Source organism: Balaenoptera ricei, chromosome 3 (genome assembly GCF_028023285.1).
Source record: "Balaenoptera ricei isolate mBalRic1 chromosome 3, mBalRic1.hap2, whole genome shotgun sequence".
Classification (NCBI taxonomy): domain Eukaryota; kingdom Metazoa; phylum Chordata; class Mammalia; order Artiodactyla; family Balaenopteridae; genus Balaenoptera; species Balaenoptera ricei.
In genome coordinates, this window is record NC_082641.1 from 103,609,177 (window position 1) to 103,631,982 (window position 22,806).

The following is a 22,806-nucleotide window of genomic DNA, read 5'->3' on the forward strand; positions in this document are numbered from 1 at the left end:
TTAGTGAGGGGGCCCCATGAAAGTCCATCCTCATAGCCCTCAACTGAAAGTGTTCTCCCAGCAGAGTTCTCTCCTCTCCTCTCTGCTTTCAAATGGTCTAGCTTAGGCCATAGCTGGTACCTTTCTTATAAAACTTTATTGAAAATCTTAAAAGTAATCAACAGGGGGAAGTTGTATGTTTGCGGGAACAGGGGGAACTCTGTGTACTTTCTGTTCAATAGTGCTGCGGACCTAAAACTGCTCTAAAAATTAAATTAAGTTTATTCATTTTAAAAAGTAATCAACAAATTCCAAAAGTCTCACATTTTTCCACAAAACCTTTTAAAATTACAGTTTTAGTAGGTATATTTCTGTACCAAGAAACAACAAGCAATGACATTGTAAGAAGCTATTTTGCTGCCACTTAATAAGCATTGCCAGCTTCTCAGTCAGAACTGGGAGAACCCTCACTGCCCACCCTCCATCCACCCTCACACCCTCCCCCTCCCCCACTCCTCCCTTTCCCCCACCCTCCCCCTCCCCACCCCACCCCTCCCCCACCCTCCTCCTCCCACCCCCCACCCTCACACCCCCCCACCCCCACCACCGCCCACCACTGCCCCTCTACGATTCTGCCAGTTTCCTCTTGTAGCTTTTGTTATCTGCTACACCCCACTCCTGATACCAATTTCTCTATCAGTCAGGGTCTTCTGGTTACAAGCAACAAGAGCAGCTCTAGTTAACAAACAAAAAATCAAAAATAACGATAACGACCAAAAAAGGAGAAAAGAGAGATAAAATTACATAAGAGAAATTAAGTGACAAACTTAAAGTCTCTCACAGGCTTGCAGGAGGAATTGGACCATCAGGCCTCCAGAAGGACTGAAACAGGGTAGTTATATGAATCTTGATGGTAGAGAGTAATGGGTCTTCTCTCCAGGGTGTTGCCGCCAGAAAGAAACAATTCCCCCACCCTGTGCCATTTCACTCGAGACTCAGATTCACGAGACAGAGAATGGGATTGGCTTGGTTTGAGTCACATGCCCATTCCTGAATGAATCCAGGATGAGGTGAGAGATGAGAGAGTGGAGTACTTTCTCTCTGATTGGCTAAGTCTCAGTCTTGGACTCATACTTGAGGTTGATAAACTCAGGGTCATGAACAAAATGGATTCCCTACAAGAAAGAGAAACTGTGTCACCAGAGAATGGGGAAGGGATGATAGAAGGGCCAGCTTAATCAACCCCCACTACAATATTCAGCATGGTACTTATTTCTTTGTATTTTATTTTGTCGTTTATATGTCTAACATATGTTTATATGTCTTGCCAGAATTGATGTTGCTTTAAACAATGCCTCAATGTCTATTTGCATATGAGAAACACAGAGCTCTCTCAATAAGCATTTTTTAATTGCTAGTTTAAAGTATTATCCATTCAAGATGTACTGGCAGGGATCTTCTAGTAATATTGCCCAATTTTTTGGAGTGATGATATAAATTGCAGATAACATGTTAGGACAAGTGGTTTATCAAAGCACATCAAATCACTCCAAGTGGGGACTCACAAACTTAGGGTGGGAAGGAAAGAGAGTTCACTTTCAGTCTCTTTCCTCATCCTCACATTCACCCCATCACCCCCACCCTACATGTGACACGTTGAGAAAAGGACTTTTCCACAATCTAGAGGGTTTTATTTCAGTGAGACTTGAATCCTATGGTTTGAAATATGCTCTGAGATCCTTATTATGAGAATTAAATGTACATCAATTAGGAGAACGGCTGGATAGCACAGCCCTGCAGAAGACAGGCTGTGGAGTCATAATTCCCACCTGACATACTGACTAGTCAGTATGTGAAATGGGAATAATAATATCTACTTCAAGGTTGACATGAAGACTAAACCCAATAACGTTTATAAGGTCTTAGCATAGTTTACGACATATGATAGAACTCAATAAACAGGATAGTTTTTATTAAATCTGATCTACCATTAGATTTGATATGTGAATATTTCCTGGGGATTTTTTACAATAGCCACACATTATAAATAACCTAGTAGAATAATCATGTTGGAATCTTTGCTACTTTGCTAGCTCTGATCCCATTAACAATGTACTATCGGTCTAATTAATGATCACCATGCTATCCCTTACACAAATATTAAGTTTTGCCTTTTAGCCCTGGGCCCTTTATTCCTGTGTGCATTAACTTTGTACTGTTATAAAGTTATTTTCTGTCATTCCTTATATTTGCTCCTTTACGTGATTTTATACTAATAAGACCTCCTTGCACTTAGCAACCTTGCCATGAATGTTGATTTATCTTGTATCACAGTTTGGACATGCTACTGCCCACTAGGCTTTGAAATTAAGCTGTAAAGATTAAAAACATACAGTTTGCAAAACTTCTACAATCACTGCCTATCTGCGCTCCTTTTCTACTTTTCTCTTTTTCCTTTTGCATTCTTTCTGTCCCCCATACACCTGAGGGAGGGGCTAGGCATGGAAATCATCCCCACATAAGTGTTCCCTGAGTCTCTAGCTCCTGGGACTAAGAGAACAAGAATGACATCACCTGCCATGGCTCTCCCTGGACTATGTCAATATGGGGCTAATTTAGGGTGCTCTGTAGACATTTATAAATGTGCCAGGTCAACAAATTATCTCATCTTACCCTTCCCTTATGCCAGGTCTTTCTGAGAATGTTCTAAAGACCTCCAGAATGAAAGGATAAAATTTAAACATCGCTTTTCTTAACTCCTTGAGAAGCCTGTCATCTTATTATTATCAGTTGAATGGTGATACTGCTAGCAATATTATGCACATTCTGTCTCCAAACTTTTAAAATATTCACTTATCTATTCATTCCATAAATATTTACTAAGCCTCTCCTTTGTTCTAGATAATAGAGACACAATAGTGAACAATGCAGATAACAGTCTGTGCCCTTGTCCCCATACAATTAGTGGGGAAGACTGGTTAGAAATTAAACAAGCAATTATAAAGAAAGCAGTAAGCACTGCCATAGAAGACAATTAAGCTGCCATGGAAGCATAGAGCAGGAACCCTTAACATGAAGGGTCTCAGGGAAGACTTCCCAGGCAAAGTCCAAGGAGTGAGTTAGCTACATTAAAAGTAGGGTGAAGGAAAGAAAGAGTGAAGGCAGGGAAAACAGCGAAGGTGCTTAGCACATAGTAAATGCTCAGTAAACACTTGTTGACTGAAAGAGATAGAAAAAGGAAGGCATATTGGAGGAAATAAAATAAGTTTACTAGATTAAAAAGTATATGTAGGGAAAACAGGCAAGATGAAGTAGAATTGATAAGTAGAGTTTAGGTCATGTAACTCACATAAAAGGAGTCAAAGTATTGCCTTTTTTCTGGGCAATGGAGAGCAAGTCAAAAAAGACAATGACCTGAATAGATTTTTGTTTTAGTAATATCACTTTCGCTGCAGTATAGGAAGTGAATTGGAAACAATACAGAAGATAAAGAGAACAATTAGAAGTCTATGGAGTAATCCAAGCAAGAGAGACAGTGGCGGGGATTAAGGTATGAGGGAAATTGGATGGAACGGAGAAACATTTAGGGTTGTGTGAAAATGGCTTAGAGACATTGGATGAGAAGCAGTGCTAGGGAAAGGGGTCAAGCAGGAATCTCAAGATACTGGCCTGAACAACTGGGTGAACTATGTTACCATTCACTGAGATAAGTAACATGGGAGAAAGAGCAGGTTCGGAACAAAGACTGCTTTGTTCTGTATTGAGTTGAAGGTGCCTGTAGAACACCCAAATAGAGATGTCTTGTAGGCATTTGGATAACAGGGTCTGAAATTCAGAAAAGACATATGTGTTGGAAATGAAGATTTGGAAGTTGCCAGGATATGGGTGGAAAATTAAACACAGTGAAATGGATAGGATTATACATTTAGGAGAAAATCTAACCAATGCCAATACTAACAACCTGGGCAGATGAAAATGAGGATGAAAAGAAATCTGAAATGAAATGGCCAGAGAGTTATGGGGAAAACCATGAGTATATGATGCCATGTATTCAATAAGGAGATTGTTTTAAGATAAACAAAGTTATCACTGGCGTCAAATGCTGCCCATGGGTTAAATATGATTATGCCTAGGAAGTGTATATCCAATGAATTTTGCCACAAGCTTGTCTCTTGGGACCTATAAGAGTAGATTCAGAAGGGTAACAGAGGTAAAACCCAGATACTTTAGGTTGCAGAATAAGTGGGCAGTAAAAAAATGGAAGCAGTAATACAGACTTCTTATTTCAGGAAGATTTGCTGTGAAAGAAAAGAGAAAGGTAAATCAGGAGCCAAAGGAGATACAGGGTCAATGGAAGTGGCTTAAGCATAAATTAGAAAGAATCACCAAACAGAATAAAGTTAAAGATCCAAGAAAGGAAGATTAGACTGAGCACTCTGAAACAAGCACAAAGAACAAGAACAAAGAATCCAGCAGAGAGGGAACATTTATTTGTGAGAAATGACACATATTTCACAGAAATATGAAGGGGAACAAGATGGGTAGAGGTGTTAAGTGTCGGGGTGTGGAGACAGGAGTTTGAAGGAGACCTTTGTGAATAGCTTCCATTTTCTCTGTAAAATACAGAGCGGGGTCATCGACTGACAATCATCAGGAAATTGGGGGGATGGATAACACGTTGAAGGAGAATGAAGGCTTGAGAAAAAAAGAGCACGTTAGGCAAGCAGAGAAGGATAATCAGGAAACACTGAGAGCCCAGAAGCAGTTGGAGATCTTAAAGTCGTGGTTGTACCATTCTCCTGGTCCTGTGATTTTAGTAGTTTTCACCACCCCAGACAAAGGCAAAAAGAGGCAGGTAATAGCACAGACCCACTTAGTTTACTCTTTCAGCTTCAGATGGCAAATAGTTAGCCCTCTCCTGGGATTACAGGGAGGGGTCAAATCTATGGATTTAGAGAGATTCATGTGAAATCGACATACTACCTAAAATTACTTCCATCGCCAAAGCCACAAGAACGGAAGAAATAGTGGAAGCAGCTGTAGGCTAACAGTTGAGACCTGAGTTCTAACCATAAGTCTGCCCTAAACAGCTATGCCTCCTTCATCAAGTCACTGGGTCTCAGTTTCCTAATCTATAGGATAAAAGGACTGTTTGAGGCATTCTCTCCAAGTCAGTGATCTCAGTTTCCGTGAAAACATTGCTGCTGCCCTATACCAGGTGTGAGGGTATCTCCACAACATCACCATAAATGCAGGAAAGGTGATCCTAGTCCCCATTTCATAAACAACAAAACTGAGGGGGAAACTTCTAGAAACCCGCTTATGCTCAAGAACAGAGATCCCTGACTATCTCCAAACCTATGTCTTATCCACATTCTGAAACACCCTCAGATTAGGTTTGCCCATGAGAGGTCTGTAGACTCTGCGGTATTATCTAGAAAACGAGTTCAACTGTTAGCACATCACAGAGGGAAAACAGTGTCGCCTGAACTGGGTGAAGTGACTGATCTGGGAAGTAGCCACAAAAATAATCCTCCTCAGAGAGGAAAAGACATATTAGCAGACAGGATTTCACAAATCTTTGTGTAACTTGACAATTAATTGACACAGTATAAAACCAAATCAAAAACCATTTTTTTAGAAGGTAACTTTCCTAGAGATTCGGGCCAGAGAGTAGTGGAGGGATTTTTCTTCCATTTTCTTTCTCTGCCAGATGAGTAATTTCAGAACAACTGCTGAGTGCTGAACAATAAGACATTCAAGGACCAAAACTCGAGAGTCATTTTTTTCACCACAACACCCTCGGGTAGCTGTTCCCTGTCTCTGGCAGACAAAATTATTTTCCAGCTGGCTCCTGGAGGACCATCTATAAACAAATTAGAAATTTCAAAGGGTTTGTTTTCTGCCTTCTGGCTGCCAGTAGGGGCCGTTCCCTTTGTGTCCTTCATACGAAAAAGTAATTTAACAAAGAAAAAAGAGAGAGCACGCCTCTGTTCAAAACAGAAAAGCGTGTCCCCTCTCTCCCCCTCCCTTTCATCATCCCCTCTCTGTCCATTGTCATGTTTGGTCAGTTTTCTGTCAAAACAACTTTTACTGTATGCAGCTTTCCTCCTGCAGGTCTCCAAGAGCTTGAGAGACAAGCTGTTTTCCTCCAGCAATTCCATCAATAAGGAGAAGATGGAAAATGAGCACTGATTTATGGCTGATTCTCCAAAACAAACAGGGGCAGTAAACGCCCACCCGGCTCTGTAGGGAGAAGTTAAAAGTGGGTCCACTGGCCTGCCACCCAGCTCAGATTCAGACCAAAGGAAGTACGGCCTCAAAACAAAAGAGAGCTCTTGAAACATTTTACAACAGCTTGTCCTAGGCAAGGTACAGGACATATATCAACGGGAAGGAAAAAATCAAGCCTGCCTTACACCAACTCAGAACAGAAATTAAGCTTAATATCTGGCACTTCTGAAAAACCTTCCCGCTCAAAATATCCCGGCAGATGGGAAGCACCAGGTATTTAGACATAAGAACGCATTATATTCCAAAGGAGAAAGTTAGCAAAATTGGTCCCCAGTTTACGAATAAGGAAACCAAGACCTAAAGAGAAGGGAGGGTGTGTGTGTAGTGACACAGCAAATTGTTTAAAGACAGGACAGAGTCACCATTTCTTGTTTTATGTGGCCCAAAGTCAGCTTACGGAGACTAAGATGCTTTCTTGGGTTTTGGCTTGAAAAGTCCATTTTCTCATTATTATCTTATTTTTCATTCTTTGGGATTGATTTGGGGCTTGGCTGGCAGTCAAGAGCTAGAGAACATGAGGTTCACAAATGCAGCTATTTCTAGCCTGCTGATATGCTCCACTAATCATGTTTTAAGTGGCATGCCAAATCGAGACTTTGCTTTCTAGGTTTGCACTTTAAGGTGAAGAGGTCTTAAAAGCCTTCCTAGCACAGAGCATTTCATTTAAGGAAATTCTTGACTCAAGGCAAACTAATTTGAAACTACTGGGAGTATGCCAATAGAGAGAAAAATACTGTGGGGTTTAATTTGGTTTTGTGCACTTTTCTTAAACATGTATTTTGCATACCTTTACTTCTAATTCTTTGCCGGCAGAGTGTGTGGATTCTGCAGGTAGATTTCCAGCAGTGATTTCAGCCTTGGGGGTCAAGGAAAGAATGACAATGGCTTGGAGGAGTAAAAGCTTCCAGAGCAGTCAGAGCCTAAGTCTGGAGTACATGTGGGTGCACGCACACGTGTACGTACGTGTTTTTGCTGGAGGAGGTGCACGTGGGTGTGTGGGGTGCTAGTGAATGAAGTGGAGATGCAGGACAGAGATGTGATGCCTCAACTTGGCTAAGCCTCAAATACCACCCCATAGCCCTGATTAAGCAAAATGCTCAGGACAACATTCAGGTCAAGGGCAGCACCACCCGCTGGCTCACTGCCCACTCACAGCACGTTCACTCACCCTCCGTATATATGTACCTTCCACACATAACCCCGAATGCATGCTTGGGAGCCAGTTAAGAAACAAACACTATTTTAAATTCATTTCCTTTTTAAAACAATGCTCACAAGAAACGTTATTTCAAGTCTGTTTCCCAAGAGTGAGATGAAGCCATTCCTTTCTGGCCACGTTACAGAAAAGCATGATCTTGGAAGTACAGAAACGGAGTCAGATTTCAACAAGAGTATTTATAGCACTTGGGCCGAGTTGACCGACCTAGGTTCAAATGACTAATAGAGAACAGAAGACAAATATTCCTTCCCTTCCCCCAATAGCATAAAAGCATACAGTATTATGCTGAGGCCAAGATTTAATAAGCCTAAACACGTGTAGTATAAGGAAGATGAAATGTAAACCACAGAAGGGGTCTTGGTAGTGTATTCGATACCATACAGCAGTTTTACAAATTGTTTATTTCCTTTACCAGATGGGCCTTTTAAAATTTCCTCTCTGCGTACCTTAGTACCTAATGGCAAACCCACCTGAATCGCTTCCATCCTGCACAGCCCTTGCCGGGATCTTGGCCAGACACAGTGCATGCAGGGTTAATGCCAGCCTTGAGCAGCCCTCTGCCCTGAGTAGGGTTATTAAACAGGAACAGTTGACTCATAATTTGTTCTCCTCATGTTAAGTAGATTGCAATAACTCAGCTGTCCAGGATGTGTTTATCAATGCTCTGTGGCTTTCAGCAGCAAATATTTTATAACCACTAAGTTTGATGTTCAGACCACTCATCAAATGAAAATCTCCTGTACTCAGAGCTGGTTTTATCATCACAACCCACCAACTGCAGAACCCTGGAGAGGCAGTAACCCTGCCCCAGAGCCTATCCGGCTCAGCCAGATCCTCATCCTGGGAAATTCTCTTCCGCTAAATGACTTTAAGAGAAACTGGCCCACCCTCAGAAGAGGCTATAACATTTCAGAGATTCTTCATCAGCCTAAACTGTCCTAGTAAATTGCCATTTTATTGAGTTTTATTGTCTCCTTTATATGCAGTCTAGTAAAAGTGAAATGGGGTATATGTAATAAAGAGGAATGGAAATGAGGGAAGATGTGGATGAGAAGAAAGCAAAGGAAAGAGAGAGAAATAAGGGAGAGAAAACAGAGGGGAGCTCAAGAAGGGAGAAGGGAGAAAAAGAGAAAGGCAGGTAGATGGATCCCACTACAGGTTGCATTCTGTTGATGCTGAATCCCTAAAACTAGATCATTTGAAATTAATAAAAGAAATGATTGTTGTCACAGATATGCTTTCTCCGTAATAATCTGATTTTCTTAATGAGCTGCAGAGGTTCTGGTATTTCCCATTTAGCATATAAGGTACTATCCCCCAAAAGAAGGTGTACAGCAGTTTATTGTATAACTGCAGAATATTGAGCAGTCATTAAAGAATTAGTAATGAGGGCTTCCCTGGTGGCACAGTGGTTGAGAATCTGCCTGCAAATGCAGGGGACACAGGTTCGAGCCCTGGTCCGGGAAGATCCCACATGCTGTGGAGCAACTAGGCCCGTGAGCCACAACTACTGAGCCTGCGCGTCTGGAGCTTGTGCTCCGCAACAAGAGAGGCCGCGACAGTGAGAGGTCCGTGCACCACGATGAAGAGTGGCCCCCACTCACCGCAACTGGAGAAAGCCCTCGCACAGAAACGAAGACCCAACACAGCCAAAAATAAATAAATAAATAAATAAATAAATAATAAATAAATAAAGAAGCTTTCATTAAAAAAAAAAAAAAGAATTAGTAATGAAACCAGATCCATTGACCTATCATGCCTATAAGAACCTATTAGATAATGTAACATCTAAAATAATACAAGAATAGAAAGTTAACAGTCATCATTTTCATTACTAAATGAAACCCACATGTTGAAAAAATGCTCATGATTCAATTTTTGAAACAAACTTCTTGTACTTTTCAGTGACATAAACAAATGAACTGCCTCTATTGACTAAGCTTAAGTTGGGAGACTGTGTCTTGCACCCAAGGAGTATTGAATAATACCGATGTTGGTACTAGGAGTAGGGTTCTCAGGTTGGCTCGGCCTCCATCACTTGCCCACCTAGAATAGAAGAGAGGTGTGACTGGGAGGCACTATACAGTAACAGTCCCTCAAGTCTCAGATGCGAGAAGCATCTGTCCAAAGGAATGGGAGCCACTGATAGTTAAAGACATCAAATAGAATGCAAGGCAGACAAAAACACAGCTACTATCCAGAAAATCCCCTCTCCCCCTATCTGTTCCTATTTTCTTTTCTTTTCTTTCTTTCTTTTTTTTTTTTTTAAGAGAGAAGACGGTTGGGTTTTTTAATATAAATTTATTTATTTCTTTTTGGCTGTGTTGGGTCTCCGTTGCTGCATGTGGGCTTTCTCTAGTTGCAGCAAGTGGGGGCTACCCTTCGTTGCGGTGCACAGGCTCTCATTGCGGTGGCTTCTCTTGTTGCAGAGTATGGGCTCTAGGCGCGCAGCCTTCAGTGGTTGTGGCACGCGGGCTCAGTAGTTGCGGCTCGAGGGCTCTAGAGCACAGGCTCAGTAGTTGTGGTGCACGGGCTTAGTTGCTCCACTGCATGTGGGATCTTTCCGGACCAGGGATCGAACCCGTGTCCTCTGCATTGGCAGGCGGATTCTTAACCACTGAGCCACCAGGGAAGTCCTGTTCCTATTTTCTGATACAACAGCCACATTAATCACAGAGTATTAGCCCCATCACTATGACAACTACTGAGAATCTCACAAAGATAATGATTTACAATTAGAAGAGAAATAAAAGGGTTATTAGAGGAAGTCTCTCACAAGGAAAGGACATTGAAGTTGAAACTTGAGCGATAAACGTGAATTAGACAAATTCAAGAGTAAGAGTAAAAAAGCCTTTGAGGTTGAAGGAAACCTAAATGTGAATTCTCTTAATTCTAAGGAATTTGGAAAATTCTGCTTTAATTCACATGTAGAAAGGAACAAAACCCTAATAACAACAGAAGCCTGGAAAAGCTGCAAAATCATAGTTTTTTGAAACCTGTCAGAAGCAGACACAAAGAAACCCAAATAAACTATACTCCAGAGAGTGAGGAACACTTTCCAGGAGGAAAAAAAAAAAAAAAAGGACTGAGCACTGGTCTTATACCTCGCACAACTGCAGCAGGAGGAGGGATCCATCATAGACTTACTAGTCAAAATTCTAATGACCTTTTAATAGCCTCATGTGGGAAGCACAATGGATTGCAATTCAAAGAACCCTCAGCCAGCCATAAAGCAAGTCTCCACTCACTCACCATGTCTTTTCCATGGATCTTCACTCAGCACTTGGGAGTAGACCTAAAGAAAAGGAGTAGAGGAGATCTGAGAGAGATGCACCTTGAGATGTTGTCTATATCTATCCATCCATCTCTCTGTCACAGATTTGTGTGTATTCACGCACATACATATTTGTTTTATACAATATGTATTATACACACATATATGATTTCTTTATATGATATTATAGATTGTATTTACATATAAACACATTATTCTTTAAAAAATTTTTGACTAAAGCAAAAATACAAACATTGGTTACGGTGTTTATAATATACATAGTGGTAAAGTATAAAGTGACAAGAAGACAAAATGTGGAAGGAGATTGAGGGAATTATTCTATTTTAAGGTACTTATGCTGTTCATTAAAGGAGATGACAGGGACTTCCCTGGCGGTCCAGTGATTAAGACTCCGTGCTTCCAATGCAGGGGGCACGGATTAGTTGGGGGGAACTAAGATCCCACATGCCACGTGGTGTGGCCAAAAAAATAAATAAATAAAATATAAAAAATAAAGGAGATGACAATTTAATAATCCATATTGTACACTCCAAAGCAATTAATAAAAACAAATTTAACACAAAGACTTATGAAGATAATACATAGAAGAAAATGGGATACTAAAACAAGTGCAATTTGCTCAAGAGAAAGCGGGAAAGGAGAAAAAGTAGAACAAAGAACAAATGGATTAAATATAAAACAAAAAATAACATGGGAGACTTAAATGCAACTATACCAATAATTATATTATATGTAAATGAAATAAACATATATATTAAGTGGCAGAAATTATTAGTTTGGATTAAAAAAAATCAAGACCCAACTTCATGATGTTCCTAAGAAACATATTTTAATTATGAAGCATAGACAGGTTGAAAGTAAAAGGATGGGAAAACGTATAACGTGTATAGCAGATAAGCTCCAGAGAAGGCCACCATCAATCCTACCTTGCACGGACAAGCCTACTGTTTCACACATCAAAAGGTACAAACTAACTCCCCTCCCCTGGAAACCAAGCTGGCTTTAGTGACTTGTTTAATGAACAGAATATGACAGACATGACATTCTGGGACCACTGAGGCTACTTTATCATAAGCCTTACAGCTTCTGCCTGAGGTGCTTAGAATGCTTACTTTTTGGATGTTGCTTTTGAAAAACCAAGCACCCTACAGTGAGAAGCCTGGGTCTTCCCCTATGGAATCAGCAAAAGGGGAGAAAGGGGGCAAGAATTATACTATATGAGGTCTCCCCATACGGAGAAAAACATCTGGAATAGGAAAGAAGTATTTCTCCAAAAAATTCCCTAACTTTGGGTTTTTTCCCTTAACACATTGGGCTTAACCATGAAGTATATGGTCAGTTGGGGATGGGAGCCGGGGGTGGTTATCAACTGGGGTGAAAATAGGTATCTATCAGAAGAGTCCTTCCTGAAGTCATTCCCACAACATTCTCTTTTAGGTATCCTCCTGAGACCACTGGGGATCAATATTGATTTTCCCCTCAGAATGCTCGAAAAATGAGTTTGAATGATACAGTAAGTAAATTAACTTCAAATTACTTCTGCATCCAAAGCTGAAAACCCATTCACTATTTTATTTTTGGCCCTAAATAATGTCCAGGCACATTGTCTGACATAACATATGAGAGAGTCAGCAATGAGATTAAGTGACAACATGAAAATATAGATACTCCAATAATAAAATGTCAACAATGTAGAGATGACAGATTTTAATATACATACCCTCCCATTATCATATTAAAATTCAGAAGTATTGCATTTTATATTAAAGTCCAAATAAAATTATCCTGCCCTTGTGAGTAAAAGTTTTTGCGAGTTAAAATCCAAAGGCATTAAAGTTAAAAATCAGTTTTTCTTGATCGAGTGAGTTAATGGTCCTAAGTCTGAAATTCTTAAAGTTCAAAATACATCCTCCCTAATTTAGTATCCTTTCATCTGTCAGGTAAAGGAGTTCTTGATGCCTCAGTAAAATTATTGTTCCTTCAGCAGCTCCATCCTGGGTTGTCTCTCCTTGGAATGGATGTAGTTCCTTCTTGACATCAAAAGTGGCATTTACTTCAGTGCCAATTCTCTGTATGCATTCCTCAGATGCTGAACCCTATTCTGATGTAAGTTTTTCCACACCACCAAGCAATTCTCTGACACCAGCTGGGTGTCCTATAATTCAACTCAATTGTTTGACACTTACCAGGAGATAGTATCGGACTACACAGGTAAAGGACACAGTCCCACAGGACCGTCCTACACTTCAGATGCCAATTATAAGTCCAGGTTGTTACCTGTGACTCTGACGGACTGGCTATAAATCAGAGGTTCCCATGACCCTGTTCTTGGGTTCGATTAATTTGCTAGAGCAGCTCACAAAACTCAGTAAACCTGTTTACTCGGTAGATTACCAGTTTATCATAAAGCATATTAAAGGATTTAATTTAGGAACAGCCAGATAGGAGAGATGCATAAGACAAGCTAGAGGAAAGGATTAGGAATTTCCATGCCCTACTGGGGTACAATTCTCCCCAAATCTCTATATACTCACCAACCAGGAAGCTCTCTGAACCCCATCCTTTTGGGTTTTTATGGAGGCTGCATTACAGAGACATGATGGATTAAATCATCAGCCACTGGTAGTTGAATTCAATCTCCAGATTTTTCAGAGAGGGGGGTAGTGGAATTGAAGGTTCTACTTCTCTAATCACTTGATTAGCTCCACTGGCAATCAACCCCTATCCCTAGGTACTTTTCATATCATTAACATAACAAAAGACACCTTTCTCCTTCTCATCTCCTAGGACAGTCCAAGAGTTTTAGGCGCTCTGTGCCAGAACCAGGACAAAGACCAAATACGTATTTCTCATTGTCGATCACAATATCACAACTCCCTTTCTAAGATCCTGAAAACTTCATGTGACACACAAGATTATTACAGCTCTGGCTCCAAAACCACCAAATTGAGGAAACAAGATGATCCCCAGCCTCTATCAACAGTTCCTACAGGCAATAGTGTACTCTGAGAATCCATTCTAAGAGTTGCTAAAGGCCATATAACAAAAATTCAACATCTGAAGGAAGTAAAGTAGATGGAAAAACTCTTGGTTCAGCATCTTCACATGCAGTCAGTTAATGTCTGTTATCCAGAATCCACAAACTGTGAATTCAAAATAAATTGGGTGAAATCTCCCAGCAAAATGTTAATGAGGGCACTACTCATTCACCATTTCTGTGGTCTCTCTAAACTCACTATCACATTTCTCAGAGTGCATTTCAGATATTGCTGCCTACTTACAAAGATTAGAAATTTGAAATGATGGGAACCCAATCACCAAGAATTATTTGCAGTGCCTATCTTTTCCATCCAAGTTATTAAACTACTTTAGTTTCACTTGCCCTTTTGTCTTTGGCATTCCTGGAACTTTGGTGCTGCCTGAGGGTGAGGTCTGTCTGGTAATACAGACTTCACATTATGTTACGAGAAAGTACTTCTGAGCTTGTGCTGCCACTTCTGCCTCTCGTATTAGAATTGCTTAGGGAAGAATTTCACTCCCACACTGAATGCATTCAACTAGAAGAGTACTCACAACTGGACACCCACTTACAAAGGAGAAATTGGACTCCCTACCTCACACTGTATACAGAAGTTAACTCAAGACGGATCAAAGATCTAAACATAAGAGTTAAAATTATATACTAATTGAAAGAAACCAAACAGAAGGCCACATGTTGTATGATTCCATTTATATGAAGTGTCCCGAATAGGCAAGTCCATAGAGACAGAAGTAGATTAGTGGTTGCTAGGAGTTGAGGGAGAGGGGAATGGAGACTGACTGCTAATGGGTGTGGGACTTATTTTAGGGGTGATAAAACTGCTCTGGATTAGATAGTGGTGATAGTTGCATAAACCTGTGAATATACTAAAGTCCATTCGATTGTATACTTTAAAAGTGTGAATTTTATAGTATGTGAATTATCTCTAAAGTTTTTTCTTTTTTAAAGTACATTCAACATATTCTGGAACCAAAGCTGCTGCTGATACATCAAATCCCCAGCTCCTAGGGCCTAGGAGATGCCGTCTTTACTCCTCCCATACATTCATCTGGCACATTTTCTTGAGGCCAGTTGTATTAGAATTTGTATAAGTACTCTAAAACTTAGTGGTTTTAAATAGCAACTATTTATTTAGCTTGAGATTCTGCAGGTTGACCAGTTGAGCTAGGCTGAGCTGAGTAGTTCTTCTGATCTTAGATGGTTTCATGTGTCTGCAATCAAATTCTGGATCAGCTAGGGTCTACCTAATCTAGGACAGCCTCAGTGGGGTCGTCATCTTGGTTCCACATGGTTGCTCATCCTCCAGCTAGACTGGGATTGTTGTCACATGGGCAGCAGGGTTCCAAGCGTGAAAGAGGAAGTGAGCCTAGAGGAAGAGGCACATCCTCACTTCCAGTTCATTCTATTGGCTAAAGTAAGTCACAATGCTAGTCAAGATTCAAGGGCAGGGAAATAAATTCCACTGCCTGTTGGGAGGAGCTACGATGACACATTGTAAGGAGTGGGGATTCAGGTAAGGGTAAAGGATACTGAGAACTTTTGTAATCTACCATTTCCTAGAGCAGATGTTGCAAGACAAGAGTTGTGCAGTGGGTCTAGAGAACAACCAGTACACATCAGAGAGAGAGGCTAGAGGATTCCAAGAGGGAATTTCTAAGAGAAACCAGAAAAAGGAACTAAACAGATGACCTGATGTGTATTAGACTAGATTGAAAGGAGTTTTAGAGTTCTTTCAGAAAGTACTAGTACAGATTATAGGATCACAGAAAACAATTCCTTCAGGGTTAGGTGGGTAATATAAGTGTGCAAAATGGCCAAATGGAAGCCAGCAAAGAATGAGGTGCAGAGTGCATGCCCATCTTAAAACACTGAAATCATTAGTTTCAGGGAAAATAAAAAGGATTTCATATATACTAAATATAGTATAATATAGAGTTCATTGTATATATGGTCATATTTACATATTTACCTACTTATATATTTACATGGTCATAATAATCCAAACACTCAATATTAATTTAGCAAGAAAATATGTAATGCAAGTACAATGAGAAAATAAAGTACAGAAAGATGCATGTTTTTGGATCAGGGAATGGGGTGAAATTTGGGGAATCACAATCCCAGGATCAAGAGAAAACTCAAAACATCTCCAGTACTGCTGATAGGAACAGAGACAAGTCTTTGATTTACTGAGAAAGTCCCAGGATGCATGCTAAAAGCAAGGATGTAAAACTAAGCAGTTAATGTTACAGACTTAGATTGTCTTACATATTATATTAGCATACTGTATTTGTCTGTCTAAGGATAAGTTTATTTGAAGAAATCTGGGCAAAGTAGTACAAAGTTTAATTCAAAACATATGGTAATTACACTTAAATAAACATAAGGAAAAAGTTTTAAGATTTCCAGTTGCACATGGGCAATCGTTGTGGTTGCCCTTAAAAATAGTAGTTAATGTAGCCACAGAATGTTAATAAATGATTTCAAAACCTCAAAGTTTATTGGGAAGATTTCCAAAATGTATCAGTATTTGCTTGAAATGACTCCACCCATGAGCATGGGTTTAAAATCATTACAGGACAATTATCCTTCTCCTCCTTTAAGATAAATTTGGAAACTTTGCCTTAAGTAGAGCCTTCTATATTAAGAACAACCTTGAACTTCATACCGAGAAAATTAGTATGTGTAAATTTATATGAAGTCTACAATAGTAGAACATGAAGGCAAACAACATTCCTGAATGACGAAATAATCTCTTCATCCTCTAGTTTGGGTCAGGCACTTATTTTTAGCTCAGAGGCTTTATAATTTTTATAAGATTACCCATAAATCTTCCTTGCCAGAAAACCAACAGTAAGCAACAGTTTTTTGGATCTCTGTTTCCTTGAAGCAATTCTCTTTCATTTTCTGAAAACCACATACCAGGGTTTCTGCTTGAGGCCAATCAGATTGATGTATTGGCTAGTGAGGATGGGTAACCTATAGAATGAAGAACTGGCCGGAGCCACTGTTCCCACTGGCATTCTCATGAGACACACCTAAGTTTCGTTCAAGGCTTCACTGTGTAATACCCTCATTTAAGCAGAGCTTGTGGATAATAAAATGCATCTCAAGGGTGAAACCACTCTGTCCTGTTCAGCAGGCCACATCTTCAGGACCACTGTGAAACCAAGCATCTGTTTTGTGATGTTTGAAGCCAAAAAAAGGAATCAGACCAATCTGTAAGTTTTGGCCTTGGTGTCTCATCTCTTACCTCAAAATTCTAGATGGGTGATTGAGAGCGGTTAGATTTTAACTAAACCATTTTAATAGTTTCAAATTACCTTGGTATAAATAGATTCTATAGAAATAAAATGACTATGAATTTGAAGATTAAAGGCAAGTTTTTCATTTTTTCAATTAATTGAGTGGACATCTTTTGGGTATCTACTTTGGGAAGAGGCCTGGACAAGACACTGAGGGTTTGCTAAAATGAGGAGTTTTCAGGCCCAGCCCTGAAGATTTTACTTTAGTCGTGGAATCAGGTGTTTAACCAGGGTTTGCAAACTCGTGGCCTGTAGGCAGATCTGGTCTACAGCGTTGTTTTGTTGGCTTGCTTTGTTGAGTGTCTAATTTGAATGTTTTAAGCTAGGCATGCATTCTCTAGCTCATTCTCTGCTAATTTACATTTGACCACTCCTCACAATTATATTACCCACCTGACCCGTGAGGGAATTGACTTTGCAACTTTGAAGACTAGATATATTACATAAGAAATGAAATAAATTGGGAAACTGTGCTATAGAGAGAAACATAGACTTTTAATGTGAGAGAGACTACTATGAATCCTGGTTCTGCTACTTAATATCTATGTGATCTTAAGCAAGTTGTAATAACTTCTTTGAGCCTTAGTTTTCTTGCCTGTAAAGGGAGCTACAAATACTATCTCACAGTGTGGTTGAGAAGATTAAACAAGATAATATTTCTTATTTGTACAACAGCCATCACATTGTGAAGGCTCTATAGTTTGGTAGCCATTCTTTGCCTCCCCTTACAGTAGATGCCTATGGAAGCTCAGAGGAAGGATCCATTAGTTCCGGCTGGGTGGGTGGGAACACTTGGCAAATCAAGTGATGATTTGAACTGGGCCGTGACGGATGGAAAGGATTACCATGGACAATGAAGGGGAGGGGGGATTTCTATGTTTTAGGATCTTCTGTTTTGGAAAAGTATGTTTTGAGTCAGGCCATGGGATGAGAGTTCTTTGGGGCTGAGGATAGTAGAGAACATCTCCGTAGCGTAAGCAGAGAGCTAGTCTGGATCAGGCGTTGCTGTTCATCACTTGCTTTCACGTTTTCCCATCATGGGGTATGAAGCACTGCTGCTATATTTATGGGGCAGAAAGTAATTACCAGGTTCCTGGAGCAGAGATGGAGGGCTTAAAAGGCCATTCACGGAAGATAGCCATGAAAGGGAATATTAGGCTCCAGGGACCAATCCTATAGTTGTAAGCATGCACAGCTATTTCTTGAGAACATACCAGATGCCATATCTTAGTCAAATGACCTTTCCTAGTGTTTAGTGATGGGCAAATTGTGTTATACATGGTTCTTAGGATTACTAGAGTATATCCTGTAAGTCCTTCTGAGTGGTCTGTAACTTCTACAGGCAGTAGCTAACTACCTGCGATGAGGGAAGAGTTAGTTGCTAGAGTGGTGGTACTGTGGGTGGATGAGTAGGTGGGTAGTTCTGTACAGATTCTGCAGTGTCTGAAGAAGTCATGATTGTGTAGGGTAAGTAGGAATAGGGCATTCTTGAAGGAGCAGTTGAATTGTTCCATCAGGCCATCAGTCTGTAGCAAGCAATTATGAACATGTTGGTGGACATGAAGGAATTTGGACAGTGCTCCCAAAATATAAGATAAGAACTTGGACCAAGTATCTGAGATCCAGAAGATTGGTATTTCAAGGAGATGAACATTTTCCTTCATCATAAGAGTTGCAGAAACTATCATGAATGTGGGGAGAACAGAGGAATGGTGACATTCAGGGGATAAAGTGTGCCATCTAAGAAAGTGTGTCCATCCTCATGACTACAGGAGGAGAGAAGACATAAGATATGAAATAAAGTCCATCATGAGACTATCCAAAGGAGTATAGGGGTTAGGAGTAGGAAGTTTCCCCCAACAGAGGTCTTGGTTATTTTTGTAGTGGTCTGCTTGCCGTCTCTCAGACTGGTGACCCAAGCACTAGGCACCTGGCCCTACCACACCGACGGCACTGTTGACCCTACCTAGTGACATGTTGTTTTCAAGTACCCACGAGAGAACCAGCAAGCCACTACTTGTATAGGCGCATCGGACATCCCCACTCCAGTATGAGGGTTAAGTACTATGGTAGGAGTTTTGGCAAAACTCTAGCCTTGTAGAAGTCTATAATTTCCAAGAAATCAGAGGATTCTAATGCTCTGCACTCATCATGCGCTTTTCTGAGACCTCTTCTAATTCCCTAGTCAAGGGATTAACCCATTCTACCCAGGTGACCAGGTGAGAATGCAGAATCTGTGTATGAAAGTCCACAAAACCTACCTTCTAAAGAGTTCATTCATAGCATTTGCCACATCCTAGGTGATAAAGCTGTCAAACATGATCATCCTGAGGTCAGGAATCTGGGGTTAGCCCTGCATCCAGGGTCACCCTGTTAGAAGATGTAAATTACCCATCTCCACCACTTCAGAAAAACAGCACTTTATTGCATTCTCCCTTGATCACTGAATCTGGGTCACCACAGGTAGCTAGCTGCTTTTGCCATCATATGTTGGGAAAATTGAGGGACTCCCCCCCCCCCCAGATCTCTCAGGAGGCAGGAATGTGAGCAGGTTTCAGCTTCCAACATTTGAGAATCATCAGATGGCTGCCTTGCTCCATATTTTTTACCACAATTCTATATTTCTTACATGTAGTACATAGAATATGGCCATTGACCCCCACTGGATAATGAACAGAGGGATCTGGAACCTTGTGTAGCACATGGAATGTCCAAAGTGCTCTCTTCAGGGGATGTCTGATGTGCCTCTCTAGGGTTCTATTGCACTGCAACTGTCAGAGATGCTCTTACACAGGTAGATCCTGGACATATGATAAACTCACATGATTGTTGGTTCTTGCAGATACACCTACGGGAGCTTCACATAAAAATTCAAATTTTCGGGTCCTCTTGAAAAATAAACATGCCAAGACAAAGGATCTACATTCCCACATGGCAACAATCCACAGGACCGGAAAAAAAACCTTCTTCTTTACACTAGCACGTGCTCTCCAATGGCCACAATCTTCTTCACTCTTTGTCATGTTAAATGGATGACCTCCCTCATTTACTTTTGTGATTGCATATCTTAATTTAAAGGAAGAGAGAAGACAGAGGGAGGAGCATGATAAAAGGAAGGGAGGTATGAAGTATGAATTACTTAAAAGGACATATACTAGGCTATGAGAAGAGAAAGATAGGTGGGGACTACAATGAAATAGTCTATGAAAACTCTCCTAAGCTACTGAGCTTATTTTTTACATAACGTTAAGACAATGAAGGCTTTCACTTAAGAGTTTAGCAAAATGTGAACTGCTTTAGAAAGATAACTTCAGAAGCAGTGTGGATGACACAATGTAAAAATTAAAGACTAGAAGAAAGGACATTTTTATAAAAAAAAGTACACGGGAGAAAAAAATGAGAGTATGACCTAGCCTTGCCCAGAGTGATAGAAAGGAGGGAAGGAATACTGTAGAGAATTTGGAGATGGAATTCATAGAACTTAGGAGACAACTGGCTAGATAAGAGTGAGGAAATAAAGATGAGTGTGATGATGCTAGCCTAAGTCTCTGGGAGAAGAACATGAACTCTGGATAGAGTTCAGGGAGAACACAATGGAGAGAAAGATGAGTTCCATTTGAATGTGTTAAAATAGAGGGAGTGGCGAGTCATTTCCTACGGACACATCTAACAAATGGAGCTTGGGAGAAAAAAACTAGAGATAGGGACTTGGAAATCAACAACAAATGCTATTTGAAGCCAGAAACCAGGTGAGGTTGTTTAGGGCATGGAGAAGAGGGGTATACAGAGCCCTCAGGAGCACTATACTTACAGAAATGGTGATGGAAGAAGTGCCAACAAGTGAGACTAAAAAGAAAATAGGAGACATGGGGATGCAGTGGATATTTTCCATTGGTCCTTCCAAACCCACTTTCTACCCAGCTCTGTGCCTGGGGGAGGCTGACCTGTGTGGGCTGCTTCCATTGGCTCCCTTGTCCTCTGGCAGTGGGTCTGATTTGGCCAATAGGAAGCACAGGCAGAGATCAGAGGCTGGGAAGAACAGGATGCTGGGGGTATTTAGTCGCTCCCTACTGGGTGTTCCCAGGTTAGCTACATTTCTCTCTGATGTTCACAGCTCTGTTGGGTAGGTTCTCTCCATGTAGCTGGTTGGCTAACTGGTCCCGTCTCTCATCCCTAAGGATAGTCACAGCTCCCCTTCTGTAGTCCCAGTGTACTGCCCCTACCCTGATCTTCATACAGAGTCCCTCGGTTACACTCCTTTCAATCACTCAGTATGAATATGCCATCTGTTTCCTGCTGGGATCCTGACTGATTCAAAGATAAATCCAGGAGGGTGCACTATCCTGGAAGCCATGGTAGAAGGACCTGCATAAATGCTCCAAACCACATCATGGGATAAGGACTAAAAAGAAGCAGAGTTTGACATTTGTTTTTAGAAGACTGGTGTGGGCGGGAGTCAAGATGCAAGGTTTGGTGGAGGAAATGAACAGTGAAAGAAAATAGAAGCAGTGAGTAAGAAATATTACTTCAAAAAGGCTGGTGGTCTAGGGAGAAAAAAGAGAGAGTACATCAGTCTGAAGCAGAACTAATGTATTCCTTTAAAGTTAAGGAGAGATGGAAATAGCCCCATAAAACTGCTTTTTTTGGTCAATTGCCTCATTGTCACATGATTCAAATGGCCTCCTTAAATTAGCATATCACCTTCTCCCTGGGATTTTAATTTGACAGAAAGGTTTCAAATATGACCAAGAGACAGCTAAAGATGAAATATCTAGTTCAGGCTTACCTCTCTGAGTCATTCCAGCTATTAATCATTTATAGGACATTATAAGCCACCTCTAGGAAAATGATGATTCTTTATTGCTTGTTAAAAATATTTACATTTTCCTCTACCAGCTGTATACAAGGAATTGATATTTTCCGATTTGCTAAGTCAATAACATCTTCCCCGAGCCATCAAAGGATTTGATAAACCAGCAAAACACGAGAGCCTCTGCCACAGATAAGTGGGAGGCACGCGGGCTGTCAGGCAATTAAGTGGACCTGAATAAGCTGATGTAATTAAGCCTCTTACTGCATAATTATCTTTATTTTAAATGTCTTTTGATGAAACATCTGTTCCCTGCTCCAGATATGAAAAGAGGGACCCATGCTCATGAAGAAAACAGGCTTGTGAGGCTCTCACACATGCTGCCTGGGCTGCTCAGATCCAAGGCAACAAATGTTGTCATTTGTTCCATCTTTGCATGCGAGAGGCAGGTGTCCTCACGTCCTGAGCCTGAATTCATCTGACCTCCAACTCACAGCAGCTGCCTGAAGCACTGTCGCACAAAGCAGTGCCTGGGTGCCAAAGGGGACCCTGAGAAGCAAGCGGGGCATCTAGCTATAAGGGCTCGTGCTCTGACCATCTCAAAGGAGGACAATCAGAGGTGTTCAGCAAGGTGGGGAATTGGTCAGCAGGATCTACTCGGGTCCCTATCTCCTGACCACATCCCCTTCATCAAAGGTAAATATGATTAGTCAAACCTGACTAATGGGGGCTTCCCTGGTGGCGCAGTGGTTGAGAGTCTGCCTGTCAATGCAGGGGACACGGGTTTGAGCCCTGGTCTGGGAAGATCCCACATGCCGTGGAGCGACTAGGCCCGTGAGCCACAATTACTGAGCCTGCGCATCT

At 40.9% G+C, this 22,806-nt stretch overlaps 1 long non-coding RNA gene across 1 annotated transcript in view; it reads right to left on the bottom strand.

Annotated features, from left to right (window-relative positions):
• Positions 1 to 1,005: 1,005 nt before the first annotated feature.
• Positions 1,006 to 22,806, bottom strand: part of LOC132363748 (uncharacterized) — a 231,170-nt gene continuing 209,369 nt past the window's right edge. The window contains exons 3-4 of the long non-coding RNA XR_009502652.1: positions 10,745 to 10,787; positions 1,006 to 1,154 (exon numbers count right to left, since the gene is read on the bottom strand). This is a non-coding gene — a long non-coding RNA (uncharacterized LOC132363748). The remainder of the gene's footprint in view (positions 1,155 to 10,744; positions 10,788 to 22,806) is intronic.